This window comes from Mizuhopecten yessoensis, unplaced genomic scaffold, assembly GCF_002113885.1.
Source record: "Mizuhopecten yessoensis strain PY_sf001 unplaced genomic scaffold, ASM211388v2 scaffold716283, whole genome shotgun sequence".
Lineage (NCBI taxonomy): Eukaryota > Metazoa > Mollusca > Bivalvia > Pectinida > Pectinidae > Mizuhopecten > Mizuhopecten yessoensis.
In genome coordinates this window covers 65,207-80,196 of record NW_018480039.1, presented here as the reverse complement: position 1 = coordinate 80,196, position 14,990 = coordinate 65,207, and positions in this window count along the sequence as shown.

Below are 14,990 nucleotides of genomic sequence, written 5' to 3'. Positions count from 1 at the left end.
AGGAAAAAGGATACAAAAATATCGAGATAAGCATAAACGCCAATTTAGCACCGAAAATAGACAGTAAAGTTGACTATTGAAGTATTTTAGATGTAGATTTGTTTTCGTCATGTTTTGTATGTGATTAATCTTTTCACTTGGAAATATGTTGCATTAGTCAAGACGTTAGTTATAGATAAGGATGTTGATGAACAATCAAAGATGAAACACATAGTAATTTGTTTAGCGGGACAGACCATTTTTGAACATTAGATTATGACTGATATTAACTGATTTTTCACAAATGTACAGAGGGTGCTGCAGCTTTTGTTTTTATCGTCATGGCTTTAGTTATCAATAGGTACCATACACGTGACTGTTATTGCCTGTCTGTACTTGATAAACGTTTATAATGAAGTGTTCTTTCATTAATTTGTTTCATTTTTGTTGAGATTTTCCCTCTTTCGGTTATCAGTCTATCGGAAATTTCCAGTTGGTCTTTTAAATAACTTTGCGATATTTCTTTTTATCATCCTGATTGGTTATTGTCCCGGTAAGTGTCTACATTACCAAGTACCTTAACCAAACGACAACTCTTAGTAGAAGAGAAATACACACGACTGCCTATTCTACTTATTCATGTACATAGAGTTCTTGGTAATTATCATCAAGGCATCGACGTCATTTAGATTTCTGTTTATTTGAGAATCGATTCATGGAACCACTGTATTACGTGTTCAAGAAAATATACACAGTTCACCGAATGATAATTACCAATGTGTATATATAACGCATGCATATAGGTTTTCAAAGCTTTTTTCCAAACATAATTAACTACAGTTACTGCATAACAATATTCTCGTGGATTCGCAATTTATATAATTATTGAAATATAAATGCAAATGTTTATTATAACGCTAAAAACGATAACCTTGCAATGCATTGACATAATGCTACTTAATCTATGTTTATAAACGTATATACATGTTGGTGGTAATCACAAATCTATTTGCGATGTAGCCTTTCTTAGTTTTGAGGAATCTAATGAAATAACCCATTAAAGCATGGCGTGATACCCTAATTAGGCCTATATAAATTTACATGTATTAGAGTATTTTTTTTGACCTAACGTGACCATATATTTACACCTAATATGTATCTTATACTTGTCTGTAAATACTCGTCTGTACATGACTATAGTAGCCTGTATAAACATTTTTCGTGTATATGATAAGCTTCTGATGCCGATCAATACTTACCAGTCTTTACGCTTCCTTGATATTCATATACTTGCCTGTACCTTCTACAAGAATATGTATATAGCAACCTATCTGTACCTTATACAAGTCTTGCAACAAATAAACCATGTATATAGTTACCTGTCTGTACATTAACCATGTATATAGTTACCTGTCTGTACCTTACACATGTATATATTTACCTGTCTGTACCTTATACATGTATATATTTACCTGTCTGTACCCTAAACATGTCTATAGTTATCTGTCTGTACCCTAAACATGTCTATAGTTACCTGTCTTTATCTTTTACATGTATACAGTTATCTGTCTGTACCTTATACATGTATATATTTACCTGTCTGTACCTTATACATGTATATAGTTATCTCTCTGTACCCTTAACATGTCTATAGCTAGCTGTCTGTACCTTATACATGTATATATTTACCTGTCGTTACCTTTTACATGTATACAATTATCTGTCTGTACCTAAACATGTCTATAGTTACCTGTCTGTACGTAATCCATGTCTATATTTACCTATCTGTACCTTATACATGTATATAGTAATCTGTCTGTACCTGTTACGTGTATATAGTTGCCTGTCTATACCTTATACATGTCTATAGTTACCTGTCTACCTAATACATGTATATAGTTATCTGTCTGTACCTTATACATATATATAACTATCTGTCTGTACCTTATATATGTCTATAGTTATCTGTGTCTGTACTTTATACATGTCTATAGTTAGGTGTCTGTATCTGATACATGTATATATTTACCTGTCTGTATCTGATATATGTCCATAGTTATCTGTCTGTATCATATACATGTTTATAGTTAGGTGTCTGTATCTGATACATGTATATATTTACCTGTCTGTACCTTATACATGTCTATAATTAGGTGTCTGTATCATATATGTGTCGATAGTTAGGTGTCTGTATCATATACATGTCTATAGTTAGGTGTCTGTATCATATATATGTCTATAGTTAGGTGTCTGTATCTGATATATGTCTATAGTTAGGTGTCTGTATCTTATATATGTCTATAGTTAGGTGTCTGTATCATATATATGTCTATAGTTAAGTGTCTGTATCATATATATGTCTATAGTTAGGTGTCTGTATCATATATATGTCTATAGTTAGGTGTCTGTATCATATATATGTCTATAGTTAGGTGTCTGTATCATATATATGTCTATAGTTAGGTGTCTGTATCATATATATGTCTATAGTTAGGTGTCTGTATCATATATATGTCTATAGTTAGGTGTCTGTATCATATATATGTCTATAGTTAGGTGTCTGTATCATATATATGTCTATAGTTAGGTGTCTGTATCATATATATGTCTATAGTTAGGTGTCTGTATCATATATATGTCTATAGTTAGGTGTCTGTATCATATATATGTCTATAGTTAGGTGTCTGTATCATATATATGTCTATAGTTAGGTGTCTGTATCATATATATGTCTATAGTTAGGTGTCTGTATCATATATATGTCTATAGTTAGGTGTCTGTATCATATATATGTCTATAGTTAGGTGTCTGTATCATATATATGTCTATAGTTAGGTGTCTGTATCATATATATGTCTATAGTTAGGTGTCTGTATCATATATATGTCTATAGTTAGGTGTCTGTATCATATATATGTCTATAGTTAGGTGTCTGTATCATATATATGTCTATAGTTAGGTGTCTGTATCATATATATGTCTATAGTTAGGTGTCTGTATCATATATATGTCTATAGTTAGGTGTCTGTATCATATACATGTCTATAGTTAGGTGTCTGTATCTTATACATGTCTATAGTTAGGTGTCTGTATCATATATATGTCTATAGTTAGGTGTCTGTATCATATATTAGTCTTTAGTTAGGTGTCTGTATCATATATATGTCTATAGTTAGGTGTCTGTATCATATATATGTCTATAGTTAAGTGTCTGTATCATATATATGGCTATAGTTAGGTGTCTGTATCTAATAAATGTCTATAGTTAGGTGTCTGAATCTGATATATGTCTTTAGTTAGGTTTCTGTATCATATATATGTCTATTGTTAGGTGTCTGTATCATATATATATCTATAGTTAGGTGTCTGTCTCATATATTAGTCTATAGTTAGGTGTCTGTCTCATATATTAGTCTATAGTTAGGTGTCTGTCTCATATATTAGTCTATAGTTAGGTGTCTGCATCATATATATGTCTATAGTTGGGGGTCTGTATCATATATATGTATATAGTTAGGTGTCTGTATCTAATAAATGACTATAGTTAGGTGTCTGTATCTGATACATGTCTATAGTTAGGGGTCTGTATCTGATATATGTCTATAGTTAGGTGACTGTATCATATATATGTCTATAGTTGGGTGTCTGTATCATATATGTGTCTATAGTTAGGTGTCTGTACTATATACATGTCTTTAGTTAGGTGTCTGTTTCTGATACATGTCTATAGTAATCTGTCTGTACTATATACATGTCTTTAGTTAGGTGTCTGTATCATATATATGTCTATAGTTGGGTGTCTGTATCATATATATGTCTATAGTTAGGTGTCGGTATCATATATGTCTATAGTTAGGTGTCTGAATCTGATATATGTCTTTAGTTAGGTGTTTTTATCATATATATGTCTATAGTTAGGTGTCTGTATCTGATATATGTCTTTAGTTAGGTGTCTGTATCTGATATATGTCTTTAGTTAGGTGTCTGTATCATATATATGTCTACAGTTAGGTGTCTGTATCTGATATATGTCTTTAGTTAGGTGTCTGTATCATATATATGTCTATAGTTAGGTGTCTGTATCATATACATGTTTATAGTTAGGTGTCTGTATCATATATATGTCTATAGTTAGGTGTCTGTATCATATACATGTCTATAGTTAGGTGTCTGTATCTGATATATGTCTTTAGTTAGGTGTCTGTATCATATATATGTCTATAGTTATGTGTCTGTATCATATATATATGTCTATAGTTAGGTGTCTGTATCCTATATATGTATTTAGTACATGACATGATAATTTCTAGGATAGCTATTGGATAACTACCCTTGTTCTACTTGTTATAGTTAGCATCCGCCCTTGACGACGGAAACTATACCTGGAGACGGGCACTATACCTTTTTTTTGGACTGTTGAGACTGATGGAAAATTAGCGTGACGTTAAGAGTTGCGCCCCTTCTCCTAGGGGGCGCTGTATATATTGTAATGAATGTGCAATGTCGAGTGTGCTTGTACTGAGAGCGTGTCGTTCGATCAACTGTTGTTTGTTTACATCCGAACCCCCTATGGATTGAGAGATTAATTTAAGCGAACTTTGTGTGAATCATCGTCCGGGAGCAGTACAGATTGTTAAATAAGACATTATTCTTTAATTATATGCCATCAATTAGTCATTTAACCATATTCCTGATTTTATGTGAATTTTCATAGTTTCAATGCAGTGCATCACTATCCGTGATTGCCGCCCTCTTGTTTTCACGTCGTAGCGGAGCGGGCAGATTTGAATTCACTAAATCATTGATGTAAGTGTTCTAGCTCATTGTGTTTCATAATTTATAATCCAATTGGTATATTACACCTCTAGTTTTCTTAAGTAATACATTAAGTGAGTACTCACAACTTTTTTACAGCTGCTTTAGATACATTTTCACTCTGCTCAATCGTGCTGCTTCCATGGTTTGTACTGTTGACATTGACGTTTCGGCCGGTCTCTTTGTATTTCTTAAATACGGCCTAGAAACGAGTTTTGATTATTCTGACAAGTGAATGCGACATTATTTAGCAAATCTGCAATATTTAGTAGTTACGATGACATGTTGGTCAATTATTTGTACATTTTTCCTTCTCGGCACTATGTTGTCGTTCCGGCGACGGAACACATCTGTGTAAGTAAATCGGTTGTTTTACTTAGTAACGCCGCCATCTTGCCTCCACAATTCCTTATTTGGAAATGGGGAAGCACTAAATTGTATAAAAAGCGGTGCAAACTTCTGCACAGTAGCTCATTCATCCCGGCATCAGATTATATTCTTGCGCCTTTCTAACTAGTGACATCAGGAGTTATCTCCCTTGTTCTTATAAGCATAACGTATAAGGTTAGTCATTAGTGTTCAACTAAGAGTATACTGTACTCTTACATTTATTACAAGATCTTTAGTTGGAATCTTGTAATAGAGAAATTGATGCTTTCATCAATTTCCATAACTTTTAGTGTTAAAATCTATTCAATTCATTGTTAGTAATTATAGTAATTTACTATATATATAAGAGTCTATTGTGCTCTTACTTTTAACACAAGATCTTTGGTTGGAATCTTGTAATAGAGAAATTGATGCTTTGATCAATTTCCATAATTATCAAGTTATTGTAACAATTATTGTTCTTAATTATAAAAGTCTAATGTTCTCTTATATTTATTACAAGATATTTGGTTTGTAATCTTTCATCAATTTCCATAACATAAATAATTACATTAAAGAATCTCAGAGTTTAATGTTTTTATGTACTAGAGAAGGTATTATATGAGAAACTTTCTATAGATTTCACTGTGACAGTTATTTAAGTGATTATTTAATGTGTGAGTGTTAGATTAGTCTGCATTAGAGAGGGTATTATTAGATAATACTTTCGGCACAGAGTTGCCATAATTTAGTGTTATTGTTATTTGAATATTTATCATAAAAACTATTTTTAATCATTGCAATACAATAATACTCTATTCGGCCAGTGTACTTTGATACTTTTAGACGCTATCATTTAGACAATTAATACAAATACTGGGACATCCTCTTGGTTGTAATCATTTATTGTAACTAGAGTAGACAGAGTGAGAGTTAAAATACCATATTGTACCTCTGTAATAAATAATCTTATGATATTATCAGAATATATGTATTGCACTTGATTTGAGGCGTTGAGTTATCTTTGACAATCTTGGCTAATACGACGATCTGTGATCAGCACTTCCCACGACATACAGTAGGCTTGGGTGTAACCCTCAAATGGAGACGACAGACAAATTTCGTTTTAATATTCTACTTTCACTTCATTGTTGTCGTTTGCCAAAATGGCTTCGAATTTCGGGAACAAGAATGCCGATTGCTTCGCAGAGGCTCAGCAATGCATAAAGACAATACAGGCGACACAATTTGACGTCGCAGTCCTTAAAGACTTCCCACTGGACAGAGGAACCGTATGTGACCTAGCGGTGATTCAATCCAGTAAATTGAACGGTGTTTTGGCAGATTTCTATGCCAATATAAATGTGTTCGCAACAAAAAAGGAGAGATCGACTCAAAAACTTCTCTTATTGCCATCAGGCAAGGTTTGCGGCGGCCTTTACAGAACCATCATGTGGCAGAGATTTCGACATTCCATTGTTTGTGCACCTTACTTCTTTACAGAACCATCATGTGGCAGAGATTTCGACATTCCATTGTTTGTGCACCTTACTTCTTTACAGAACCATCATGTGGCAGAGATTTCGACATTCCATTGTTTGTGCACCTTACTTCTTTACAGAACCATCATGTGGCAGAGATTTCGACATTCCATTGTTTGTGCACCTTACTTCTTTACAGAACCATCATGTGGCAGAGATTTCGACATTCCATTGTTTGTGCACCTTACTTCTTTACAGAACCATCATGTGGCAGAGATTTCGACATTCCATTGTTTGTGCACCTTACTTCTTTACAGAACCATCATGTGGCAGAGATTTCGACATTCCATTGTTTGTGCACCTTACTTCTTTACAGAACCATCATGTGGCAGAGATTTCGACATTCCATTGTTTGTGCACCTTACTTCTTTACAGAACCATCATGTGGCAGAGATTTCGACATTCCATTGTTTGTGCACCTTACTTCTTTCAGTTTTAGTAATTGTACCAACAACCCATGTTCAAATGTCCAGCTGTTGTTAATTATTACATAGGTTATCAATGAAGTTCCTCATGTTTGTCTTATTATTGTCAAATGACAGTCATGTGATGTACTAAATCTATTATGACCCTTTCCCTCGGGAACAGTTCTCTTATAGTGTTGTCTGGGGATGTATAGTGCCCTCGCCTAACGGCTCGGGCACTATACCTCCCAAGACAACACTATAAGAGAACAGTTCCCTCGGGAAAGGGCCATAATAGAATAATAATAACCTGTCTGTATCTGAGATATGTCTATAATTAAGTGTCTTTACCTTATACATGTCTAAAGTAAGGTATCTGTACCTTATGTATGTCTATAGTTACATGTACCTGTCTGTACCGAATATATGACGATATTTACCTGTCTGTACCGTATATATGTCAATAGTTACCTGTCTGTATCTGATATATGTCTTTAGTTACCTGTCTGTACTTTATATGTCTATAGTTACCTGTCTGTACCTGATATATGTCAATAGTTCCTTTCTGTATCTAATATATGTCTATAGTTACCTGTCTGTACTTTATATATACATAGTTACCTGTCTGTACTGTATATGTCTATAGTTACCTGTCTGTACTTTATATGTCTATAGTTACCTGTCTGTACTTGATATGTCTATAGTTACCTGTCTGTACTTTATATGTCTATAGTTACCTGTCTGTACTTTATATGTCTATAGTTACCTGTCTGTACTTTATATGTCTATAGTTACCTGTCTGTACTTTATATGTCTATAGTTACCTGTCTGTACTTTATATGTCTATAGTTACCTGTCTGTACTTTATATGTCTATAGTTACCTGTCTGTACTTTATATGTCTATAGTTACCTGTCTGTACTTTATATGTCTATAGTTACCTGTCTGTACTTTATATGTCTATAGTTACCTGTCTGTACTTTATATGTCTATAGTTACCTGTCTGTACTTTATATGTCTATAGTTACCTGTCTGTACGTTATATGTCTATAGTTACCTGTCTGTACTTTATATGTCTATAGTTACCTGTCTGTACTTTATATGTCTATAGTTACCTGTCTGTACTTTATATGTCTATAGTTACCTGTCTGTACTTTATATGTCTATAGTTACATGTCTGTACTTTATATGTCTATATTTACCTGTCTCTACTGTATATGTCTATAGTTACCGGTCTGTACTTTATATGTTTATAGTTACTTGTCTGTACTTTATATGTCTATAGTTACCTGCCTGTACTTTATATGTCTATAGTTACATGTCTGTACTTTATATGTCAATATTTCCCTGTCTCTACTGTATATGTCTATAGTTACCGGTCTGTCCGTTATATGTCTATAGTTACCTGTCTGTACCTGATATATGTCAATAGTTCCTTTCTGTATCTAATATATGTCTATAGTTACCTGTCTGTACCTGATATATGTCAATAGTTCCTTTCTGTATCTAATATATGTCTATAGTTACCTGTCTGTACCTGATATATGTCAATAGTTCCTTTCTGTATCTAATATATGTCTATAGTTACCTGTCTGTACTTTATATGTCTATAGTTACCGGTCTGTCCTTTATATGTCTATAGTTACCTGTCTGTACTTTATATGTCTATAGTTACCTGTCTGTACGTTGTATGTCGATAGTTCCTTTCTGTATCTGATATATGTCAATAGTTACCTGTCTGTACTTTATATGTCTATAGTTACCTGTCTGTACGTTGTATGTCAATAGTTCCTTTCTGTACCTGATATATGTCAATAGTTACCTTCTGTACTTTATATGTCTATAGTTACCTGTCTGTACTTTATATGTCTATAGTTACCTGTCTGTACTTTACTTTATACTGTCTGTACTTTATATGTCTATAGTTACCTGTCTGTACTTTATATGTCTATAGTTACTTGTCTGTACTTTATATGTCTATAGTTACCTGTCTGTAGTTTATATGTCTATAGTTACCTGTCTGTACTTTATATGTCTATAGTTACCTGTATGTACTTTATATGTCTATAGCTACCTGTCTGTAGTTTATATGTCTATAGTTACCTGTCTGTACCTGAAATATGTCAATAGTTCCTTTCTGCATCTGATATATGTCTATAGTTGCCTGTCTGTATTTTATATGTCTACAGCTACCTGTCTGAACGTAAAAATTCTTAGTCAATGTTTTCCACAATACAAAACGGACAAGACAGATTTTCATTAAAACGCAGGACGCATTACAAATTAAGAATTAGCGGATTTCAATCAGCATTATATGGATATGAATGTTACAGTCGTAGTAATACGAGAGATCCCCACTACTAGACTAATCAAACTACGGTTTAACCTATAATTAACTGCAACAAAGACAAAACCACTTGAATCACAAATTATATACATCTATTAACCCTCCACAAAAAATCGGACGACGAAAAAAATCGGGAAGTTGTTTATTTCGCCGATTTAATATTGCAATTTTGATCGTAAATTGTATGGCATGTACGGGCCGCCGTAGACTGAAGAGTTACCAAAGGGAGATAATGCCGATATGCAGACGATAATGCCGATATGCAGACGAATTTTCTCGCTGGGATAATTTTAATATTGGTGAGTATATGTAACTGTTGTTATGACTTGTAATACATGTTTGACACATACAGATTATATGTTGATGTTTTCAACATGAATCAACATAAATTGATATGTTATTTGTTGAAACTACGTGATGGAAACAGACCGGTCTTGTTCAGTTTGTTTACATTTTCTCAGACGTTGAAAACTTATCAAGACCCCCAAGTAGATTAACTAAATGACATAAATAGTAGTTAATACGTTTGTTTTCGTACATTATGTTACACGATTAGAGTTTTTAGCCATATTTTTTTTATGTAAATCCTAATATTCAGATTATCAAAAAATTAAAAGTATGGAAGCCCAGCACAGCCAATAATAGCAAAGTATGGCATTTTGCGTACACATTTTGCAATTTTTCTTTTGTTATATGACGTTTAAAAATGCGTGTGTTACCCTAAATATTTATCTTTTGTTAATTTATTTTTAATTTTATATATTTAATTTTGTTATAGAATCTTCATTTTAATGATTTTGACCTTGATTTACCACGGAGATTATTTGTGAAGACATGTGTGGTGAGTATATATACATCTTGTGTTTTGACCTATTTTCTAAAGTGTGTTTTGTTTGCTTTAATTTGCTTATTTCCTATTAAGTATTATTTCTTTCTTAAGTCATTTTCTTTTCAATTTCCAATAGCAATTAAACCGTCATAACCATGTACACATGATATAACTTAACTGTGTTCCGGACTATAAGATAATTTTCTTAAAACAACTTTTGTTTTTACATTTTTTGCAGGTGTCAATGGAAACCTGCGGAATATGTGGGGATTCTCTAGATGATGGCAGGCCCATTACGCTTCTTAGGGGAAAGGGCAGTGACACCATAAACAGAGTTAGTTTGCTAAAACGAGACAATGTAATCACTTCTCCTGGTCAGAAACTGCATCAATGCTGCCGACGGGACTATGTCAATGCGAAAGCGATAACAGCAAGCAAATGTCCACAACCAAACGTACAAACATTAAGATCAAGGACGCACACTTTCAATTTCAAAAATAACTGTCTGTTTTGTGGACGAATCGCAAAAATTAATGACCGCAAAAGGGGTTACGATGTTATCCGGGTACGAACAACGGGATTTAAGAAATCCATGACAATGGCTTGTGAGAAAAGGAACGATGAATGGTCGAAACAAATCTTAAACAGACTGGAAACTGCATTATCAGATCTACACGCAGCGGATGCAGTTTATCATCAAACGTGCAGCGTCAATTTTCGTACGGGAAGACAAATGCCAAATGACGTCTACATGGAATCCGACGGGAAAGCAACACCCGGCCGACCGAAGAAAAAAGTACCATGCGATACTGGGAGACCAAAAAGTTCAAGGTCTGAAGATGCGTTTCTACAAGTGATTAGACAACTGGAAGACAGCGAAGTGGAGCAGATTGCTATATCCGATCTGGTGAAAAACATGAAAGAACTCTGTGGTGAGGATGCATTCGGTACAGCCCACATGAAAAACAGAGTTTTAAATAACTTTGGATCAAATATTACCGTCACGGACATCAACGGCAAGAACAACGTGCTTACCTTTACAAGAAATGTGTCCACGCTTCTTCAAACCTTTTACGAACGACCGCAACAGGACCCTGATCAGGAAAAGCATTCGATAGTACAAATGGCGGCAAAGCTCATTAAAGCTGACATACGATCAATGGACACAACAAAGACCCATTATCCTATTCCAGAGGACATTTCCGCATCAGACAAAAACTTAGATTACCCCCCAACAACCTTGAAGATGTTACTGAAAGAAATTTTCAACCTTACAGATGCCAACAACAAGATTGCGGCAATCGGGCAAGCTATTGTCCAGGCAGCGCGTCCCAGAACAGTAATAGCTCCCCTTCAGTTAGCTCTTGGTGTCCAGATGCACCACCACTTTGGTTCCCGCTTTCTTCTGGATGTCCTAAACAACTTGGGGTTTGCTGTATCCTACTCGGAGGTGCAAAAATATGAGCTAAACGCAGCTACAGTCGAGGAGAATGTCACAACCCTCCCTGAAGGAACATTTATCCAATATGTTGCTGATAACGTCGATCACAATGTTGGTACCATCGACGGCCACGGAACTTTCCATGGTATGGGTATCATAGCGGCGATCACTCCTGGTATCATCAGAAAGAGGATCGTTCCCCGGCAGAATCCTTCCCTGCAGGAAATAGCCAATATCGCCAGAATCAATATAGTTGATTATGCTAAACTTCCTGGTTCCCTCGTCTTTGATATTCTAAAGGAAATGGCAATTGAAGATCCAACATGGAAAATGGACTTGCTCTCATCTGTAAGTTGGCCTCTCAGAAGTCTTAGTCCAAGCTGGTCGGCGATGATGCACAAGGCTACGGAAGGTACATATCCAGGAAAGTCTTCTATACAGTTTCTCCCTATCATAGATATGAACCCAAGTGACTTGACATGTATCAATTCGACTCTTCACTTTGTGTGCAAGGAAGCCAAATCCCATAAATGTACACCCATCATTACGTTCGATCAACCACTGTATTGGAAATCGGCCACTATAATCGCCAATGAACCACAGGGCAGTCCGTTGAAGTCTTTGGTACTGAAACTTGGCGGATTTCACACAGAAATGAGTTATACAGGAAGCATAGGTCATCTGATGGCTGGTTCGGGACTAACGGAGCTGTTGGAGACTATATATGCTGCAAACTCAGTTATTCACATGCTTAGCGGGAAAGCGATTTCCAGAGCAGTAAGAGGACATCTTCTTGTTGATCGGGCACTTACCTCGGTTGTCATTGAGCATGTCCATGGTGTTCCAATTCCAGCTTCAGCAGTTATCGACGAACTTCCGTTGGAATCGGAACATTCTGCTACTCTCGAAAACCTGCATGGATCACACAACAGGGACATACAACACGCTGCAAACTTACTCGATGGACTTTTAGAAGGAACTACTACCGCTATAGATGTCTGCAACGACGATGTTCTGGATCAAATACAGGCCAAGCTCGACGAGTTCAGAGAACAGCATGCAAATCATAGGACTGCACAGTTGTGGTTTATGTATCATGATATGGTCAGCGTATTGCAGAAGTTCATCAAAGCAGAGCGCACAGGAGACTGGTTGCTTCATCTGCAAACTGTTAGAGCTATGCTTCCATATTTGGCCGCTTCAGGGCATAATTTGTACGTAAAGTCGGCCCGGATTTATCTCAAGCAAATGGATCAGTTAGAATCAGAAAACCCAGAAGTGTATGGTTTTCTTCGGTCTGGTTACGGCGTAATACGACGGAGCGACAAGTACTGGTCCGGTATATCATCTGATCTTGCTATAGAACAAGTGTTGATGAGGAGCATAAAGTCAACCGGTGGACTTACGAGAGGAAGGGGAATGGCAGAAATGCAGCGCGCCCAATGGATCTTGTCCATGCCAGATTGTGCGCAAATGAATGACGCAATGCAGGATCTCACAGGAGTCAACTTCAACACAAGTGGACAACACAAAGAAGACGGCGAGGCAAGACGACAACGTGATTCCAAAGATGCCAAGATCCTGTCAAAGTTTCTGTCCGAGAGGAATCCATTTATCGGGGACAACAGTTTAAGAAACATTGAAACAGGAGTTACGGCGGAAACAACAGTAAACGTAGACAGGGCGAAAGAGTTAGGACAAAAGATTCTGAAAACGATGGATAACCAGAAAGCTGATGAGTATTCATTCAAGAAGAAACAACAAGCCGTCACACTTAACGAGAAGTCCTCACTCAAAATTGAAGGTGATTCTATAACCGTTGATCCACAATTGCTGTTTCAGAGGTTCATAGCAGCTGCCAATGGCGAGTACGATGACCAGCGCGATCTATTTACATACGAACTGTGCAGTTATCCCAGCTCATTGTTTGATTCGTCGTGGCTGATGCGCATGTCACAGAAGTCTTCACTTGGGGATTACATCTGGAATCTCGGCGATTGCGTAGGTATTGAGTTGGAGACGGACAATGTCAGGCATGTCATTGACGGAGGGTCTCTCCTGCATCGTATCCACTGGGTATCTGGGCAAACATTTGACGGGATATGCCAACGGTACGTCGACTACATTGGATACCGCTATAAGGATGCTGTGGTTGTCTTCGATGGATATAATGCAGGACCTGACACTAAGGACGCCATCCATCTTCGACGAACCAAAGGCATCGTAGGTACAAAAGTATCATTCAACATGAACACTCCCTTCCGTTCCAAGAAAGATGCGTTTCTAGCCAATAACGAAAACAAGCAAAACTTTCTAAATATGCTCAGCTCAAAGCTTAACGAACATGGAATAGCAACAAAACATGCAGCCGCGGACGCCGACGTTTTAATTGGACGCACCGCTATTGCCTCATCCAGAACAAAAACTACCGTCTTGCTCGGAGAAGATACTGACCTGTTAGTGCTTCTTTTGCAGTCAGCTGAACCACTAAACAACAACATCTTTTTCATGTCTGATATCAAGGGAAACAGTAAGGTCAAAGTGTGGGACATTGAAAAAACCAGGCGTGTATTGGGAATGGACACGTGCAAGGTTTTACCAGTTATCCATGCCATAAGTGGCTGCGACACGACATCACGTTTGTTTGGATTAGGGAAAGGAGTGGCAATGAAAAGAATCTCAGGTAGTGAGCACCTCGTATCGGTGGCAATGGTCTTCCTTAGCAAAAACAGCACGACTGAAGATGTAACAACGGCGGGAGAACATATCATTTCAACTTTGTATGGTGGCACTGAACTCGAAGGACTTGACACATTAAGATACAGAAAGTTCACAAGTCGCGTATTAACCAACAAAACGTTTCTTCAAATTCACACTTTGCCTCCAACATCAGCTGCTGCCGCGTTTCATAGCATGCGAACCTACCTCCAAGTTCAAGCATGGACGGCAGCGGATGATTCTGAGAAACTTGACGCATGCGCATGGGGTTGGAGTCTTTCAAATGGTAGACTTATGCCTATTACAACTAATAAAGCTCCGGCTCCTGAAAGACTCATGCTTATTATCCGTTGCAAGTGCAAGACAAATTGCGATACCCGAAGGTGCACGTGCCGGAAACATGGCTTAGAATGCTCCGTAGTGTGCGGTGACTGTAAGGGGAACAGTTGCACCAATTCACGTAACTGTGACGTCCTTGACTAATTACGTAACTTTGCGACTTCTATTGAACTAAAGTGGATAATGTTGAAAGTACTGAGTATCAATAC